Raw genomic sequence first — 6,583 nt, 5'->3', positions numbered from 1 at the left:
AAAAAACAAAGACAAATAAAGAGCTTTTTCCTTTGTCAGTCCCAAATAAAAAAAATGCCAAAATACTAATCAGAATATCAGAAAAATTGAGCATTTTCCAGATTGTTTGGGAGACAGTTTTAGAATGAAGCAATTTTTTATTTAGGTTCTGAAACGAAAATCTGTAAAATAGACTTTTCAGATTCCAATTGAATCTCAGATTATACTAAGATCCCCCGACCACATACATACATACATATATATATACACATAAATATACATATACATATACATATATGTATATATATATATATATATATATATATATATATATATATATATATATATATATATATATATATATATATATATATATATATATATATATATATATATATATATCTCATCACTACACTGACTCAATCATAGACTGTAAAATATGATCAACCCACCAAGGTAAAACATGACATTGAATAATGGCATGCTGCAGTGGTGCCCTCTAGTGGCTATCAGAGGTAAGGAGTGCTCTTGCCAACATATACAGAAGCTTACATAATTTAACATGTTGCTGTCCGGCAGAAACCAGCCAACTCCAATTTTCCGCTTTTGTGTTTTTTTTTCCATAAATCAGTGCTATTGAACACCCTTTATGTCTGTGAGTTGATTAAAAAAATATTTAACCAATGAAAAGTATTAAAAAGTGCTTCTGACAAAACCAGCTAACTCCATTGGATCCTCAAACTTTCTGCTAAACCAGCTAACTCCAAGGGGGTGGAGTTAGCTGGTTTAGCTGACTCCAGGCTCCACCCCCTTTTGACCTCCTACCTCATTGTGAAGTTGGAGGTCCATTTAGCTGTTCATATCAATGATGAACAAAACCTCCTAACTCCACTTTTTGTTTTGTTTTTGTCATTTCCTGAAAAACAATTTGGAGTTAGCTGGTTTCTGCCGGACAGCAGAGATATGGATCATGAAGATATATTGTACAATTTAATTAAATCGAAGTACATCGACAAAAGGGAACAAGTCAACTATTTTAATAATTCAAAGCTAAACTGTTAGCCTACAGGTTTGGTGAAGGATTACAAAGTTACAACATTTGTTTACAAACAAGCATTGATTGAAATCTGTAAGAACTTAAAAAGATTTGCAGATCAGTGGAACTCTTCAATTTCATTGTGATACATGGTTATTGTGGTAGACAAAGTACTGAACATCAGTAGGCTACTTGAGTCATAGATACTCCTGTCCTGGTCGTCAAATGTATTACTCAACTGCAAGTGATAGTTTCTGTCAAAAATGTACTTGAGTTAAAGTACTTGCTTTTAAAGATACTTAGAGCAGTACGATGTAACTCTTCTTTGGCGAATACAATTGTATTTTGTCCAATCTGTATGGTAGAGTACGTTAATATACAATATTTTTACAATTGGGGTGGTTTGTATTTTGTCTCCCTGTTGTTCTATTGAGACATTTATCCTGTGTCAGGTTTGAGTTGACTGGTTGAAAATGGTTCTGCCTGAAGGTCAAAGTAAAATGTCTCCCCTGAGCACGCAGGCATGCTGCTCAGTGATAAAAAATAAAATAAATAAAAGAATGTCAGCACTAGGGTTAGAATCCGGTGTAGAACCAGAAAGTTACAGAGGGTACAAAGTTACATTTGAAGGAATAGCTTCAAATGTGAAAGTAACAAATAAGTTGCACGCAGCCTACAGATTTAAAACAATGCACTTAAAGGGACATTTCACTTTCAAACATGTTTGGGGTCATTTTAACATCTACTCAGGCTATTGTGAGCGCCACAGACAGGCGACAAGGCTTGAAGTATGTTCAAGTCAAAAGGCTCAAGTCCAAATGAAGTCACAAGTCATTGGTGTTAAAGCCTCTTTTTAATTTGATCAAGCCAACTCTAAAGTCATCAAATGTGTGACTTGAGTCCACACCTCTGGAGTAGTCATGATGATATTGTGATGTTTAATGAAACTGAAGTATTGTCAAGAGTGAACAAGTCAACAGGTGACGTGGAAATCCTTGCTTACAATTTATGGTCTTTAAGTCTAGCGTAATCGAAACTCTCAAAAGATCAGATAAACCTCGACAGGTTCAATATTAAATGGTAATAGAAAGATGTATTTACAGCGCTGCAACATTCACATCCACACATAATTGTAGTGGAGTACATAGTATTTGTATCTGAGATGTAGTGGAGTAGAAGTAAAAGTACTGACAATTGGAAATACTCCAGTAAGGTAAAAAAAATATATTGTACTCAAGTACAGTACTTAAGCAAATGTACTTAGTTACTTTACACCACTGCATAAGCCTACACAACAATAATAACCCAGCCTAGGGACTGATTGTACCATTGTGAACACAAGTGGGTGTGTTAACCTTATCAGAACTGTTTTAATGGCTCAGTCTGAAGCCAAGGAGATTAAACTGCTTCATGTTCAAACATGCTCCTCTGACTCATGAAAAGCTCCTTGGAGAATGTGGGTGTCGATCCCGCTACCTCTTGCATGCTAAGCAAGCACGTTACCATTTGAGCTAATTCCCCTTAAATTGCAGATTCTATACTGTAGGCCTACATTCTTTACTCTACATGTGATATTTAATTCAATGAAATCAAAGTAGCCCCCCATTCTTGTTAAAACCATTGAACCCCGGTGTCCCTCTTTGTGGAAGAACATCCATCGAAAATAGCTGATCTACAAGCTCACAACGCATTGCAATGACCTTGTAGATCTGCTACTTTCAACAAAGATATTTAGTGTAGAGCGAAAACTGCAGGGGGCCTACTATAGAGCCCTGGGTGACTATCTGGTCAACTATGTACTATAGGGAAGTGGCTACGTAATTTACCTAATTTCCCATTCTTGTTAATCGAGAAAGTGTCACGGTCCGCTCCTCAGCCCTTGGACATTGTCTGTGTTTATTACTTTTGGACTTTTACTTTGTATTCCTGTTCTGTTTTGGTCTTTTAGTTCTGTGTAGTTTGTTACCCTGGTGTATTATTGTGTAGTATTGTTCCTTGTGTTTCCTGTCTGCTTAGTTATCCGTACCTGTCTTGTCTAACCAGTCCTGTGATTCCCAGTGTTTCCACCTGTGTCCCCTTAGTCCCCTAGCCTATCCCAATGTTGATTGTCTGTTGTGTTCACCTGTGTCTAGTTAGTCCTTGTCTATATGTATGCCCCTGTGTCTTTGGACACTTGTCAGTTCGTCGTCGTATTTGATGTTGTTAGTTCTGTTCCAGTGTGTTTTCCAAGTCTTTGTTAATTCTAGTATTTACTAAGTTCTAGTGGAACAACAGGAATCCATGATTCCTGTTGTTTTCCCACTGTGGAGTTTTGGTTAATAAAACCTCCTGAATATTCACTTCTCAGCCTGTATCTGTCATTCTGCATTTGAGTCCTACACCTCCAGAACCTCATTGTGACAGAAAGGGAGTTAATCATACAACACAATTTGTATTTTTATAGTCTGTGGTTCTTCTTCCCATTTCCACTTTGTTATTTGGGTTTTGACATTCCTTTCTCTATTCCACCCTACGGTTTAGTTGTGTAACGTCCCCACAGCCAGACACTGTACATGGGGAATTCAACATGCCGACGCGAACAGGTCAGGGGTCATCACCATGCTGTCTTGTGGTGCACATTTTAGTCAAAATTCAATTTTTGCCACGGACCATATAACAGGTCTGTAACTCTGAGAGTATACAAATGGAACCAAATGGATCCTTACGGGTCCATTTGGTTCCATTTGTACACAGAGTTATGGTGGTCCTTGCAAATAAAACATTTGAGAACCACTAGTACTAGTAGGACTCCTAATGTGCCATACATAGTGTCATAGTAAATCAGAGTCATACATGTTCTGAAGAAAACCTGGAGACTTGACATTCAGTAATTGGGTCTTATGATCAAAATAAGAACATCATAATGGTATGTAAATAAAAAATTTGCCAAGGACAAGACCAAGTCTCCGTACACGGTACGGATATATTGATGACCCCTGGAACAGGTGCTTTTATTTCGGGTGTTACCCTGGCGAGACTATTTAGCCTGACATTTTCATACAGTTCGTTAATTTCCTGGACCCTGGTCAAACGATAACGGCTGAGGTTAGCTGTTGTGTGCTTGCCCAGAAAAGAGAGACATGCTGCCAGAGAACACTCCCTTTGTCAAGTTTAAAACAGTAGTTCTCAAAGTGGGGTCCAGGACCTGCAATGCATTAGCCTGGCATTGCCAGACTGATCATGTGGGATCACTCACAAGTTCCTGATAGCGTGGAGGAACCTGTGAGTGATCCAACGTGATCAGTCTGGCAATGCCTGGCTAGCAATGTATCACATGAAAAATGTTGTCAAATCTCTTATGGGGGCCCATGGCACAAAATATGTTCAGATGGGGGTCTGCGGCCAAATTCATATCAATTTACATTAAAATGTGTGAACCACTGGTTTAAAACGATGTATTAAAATTATTATTATTATGATTCAAATGTGATAATGTGAGACTGGCACTTAAATATTGATAGATTGGGAACATATAAGCATACCTTGATCTTTCTCTCTGCATTGTTGGACCTGATGGATTCTTTGTTCTTATAGCCTACTACTGTATTGTGTTTGTGTAGTTGTAGCAGTAGTGTGTACCAGTCATTGCAGTGTGTAACAGCACTGTTGTATTTAGCTCAGATCCACTGTGTGGATTCCTCTACAGGCCAATGAATGACTCTGAAACCTGTGTACTGTATGTCCAACGTGCGAAAGGTTAGATGTGTGTGTGCATGTGAGCGTGTGCGTGCGTGTTTGTGTGCGTGTGTGTGTGCGTGTGCGTGTGCGTGTGCGTGCGCGTGCGCGTGTGCGTGTGTGCGTGCGTGCGTGCGTGCGTGCGTGTGTGCGTGCGTGTGTGTGTGTGCGTGCGTGCGTGCGTGCGTGCGTGCGTGCGTGCGTGCGTGCGTGCGTGTGTGTGTGTGTGTGCGTGCGTGCGTGCGTGTAAGCGTGCATGTCGTTTAATAAAGTCCTCACCTGTCCTCAGCCGTCTCAGTAATTCCAGTTCAAGCTGCGTTGGCCAGTCAGTGGGAACCCTTCCATTTTCACGGCGTGCTTAGTTTGGTCTGCAAAACAACAGCTGGTTGGAGGGGAGAGCATGCTGCTACTCTCTCCACTGTTTAAACAGCAACCTCTTTTCCTTCCGGTTACACAACGGTCTAATGCATTCCAGTGTTCTATCAGCAGAATATGTCCAAAAGAGACACTATTAGGTTATGGGCTTGATTAGGGTCCTATAGCATAGTCATTGATGATGATTAAAGGAGAAATCCGGTCATTTTAAGTGTTATGTTTGATGTGTGTCAAATCACTTACCAACGTATAAATGAAAATCGCGTTACTCCACAGAGCCCCCTATCAACCCCCACCGTTGGCATTATAGGAGGATATAGGATAGCCCAAATTCGCCTATTTTAACCAATGCAAAGTCTGTTTTTTTGCTTCTAGTACTCATTGTTGAGTCCCATGATAATGTAACAGGCGCTAAAACTCCCGACAAGCTAACGGCTAATAACAAACGAGCTAACGCTGGGGCTGCTTATCTCTCTGCATGGCAGCCCCAGGTTGCCAGGTCGGGAGAGAAACCAGCAACCAGCATTAGCTCGTTCTGTTATTAGCCGTTAGCTTGTCGGGAGTTTTAGCGCCTGTTACATTATCATGGGACTCAACAATGAGTACTAGAAGCAAAAAAACAGACTTTGCATTGGTTAAAATAGGCGAATTTGGGCTATCCTATATCCTCCTATAATGCCAACGGTGGGGGTTGATAGGGGGCTCTGGGGAGTAACGCGATTTTCATTTATACGTTGGTAAGTGATTTGACACACATCAAACATAACACTTAAAATGACCGGATTTCTCCTTTCACGCCAGAAAAGTTGTAAGATCTTTATCCATTGTCATCTTGACCAAATTTGAGTAGATAAAGCCATGGAAAATATGCACTCATTTCCCTTGGTAGTAATTGTCACACCAATTTGTTGGCCATTTTTGTCTTTATCTTTCCTTGCAAGGCCATTTTCTTTTCAGACTTAAGCAGGAACATTTCCGTAGAAGACATCCTTTAACATTCAATACTCCAAGGATCCAGAGAGGCACCTCTGGAGTCTCCCATGGCTTTCAATATTCATTATTCATAGATGCAAACAAGTAAACAAGTTAAATTCACCAGTGTCAAAATGTCCCTTGCTTGTGAATATGCAAGAGGTTTACATTATATAAATACAAATAATTAAATGTGGCACAGGCACTTCCATTAAATGTAAATATCACTTTTAAATTATGAAAGGATAATTGTGAAGCCATTTCCCTTTCCTGCACGAGGGCAAGCCTCATATCACGTAGAGTCATGGAAGTCATTTGAAAGCAGAGCTATGGCGATAACTACAGTGGAAGCGCTTGCATACACCGAGGTATGCTGTCGCACCATTAGAAATGTAGGGCTGGCAGCCAGACGCTTCTGTGGTAGCCTGCTAGAATCTTTGTATTCTAATGCAGGGGTCTTCAACAGGGGGTCCTCAGAGTTACTACAGGGGGTCCGCGGTCCGCCAA

The sequence above is a fragment of the Gymnoscopelus microlampas genome, assembly GCF_963454915.1.
Source record: "Gymnoscopelus microlampas genome assembly, chromosome: 8".
In the NCBI taxonomy this organism is placed as follows: Eukaryota; Metazoa; Chordata; class Actinopteri; order Myctophiformes; family Myctophidae; genus Gymnoscopelus; species Gymnoscopelus microlampas.
This window is presented reverse-complemented; position numbering follows the sequence as displayed.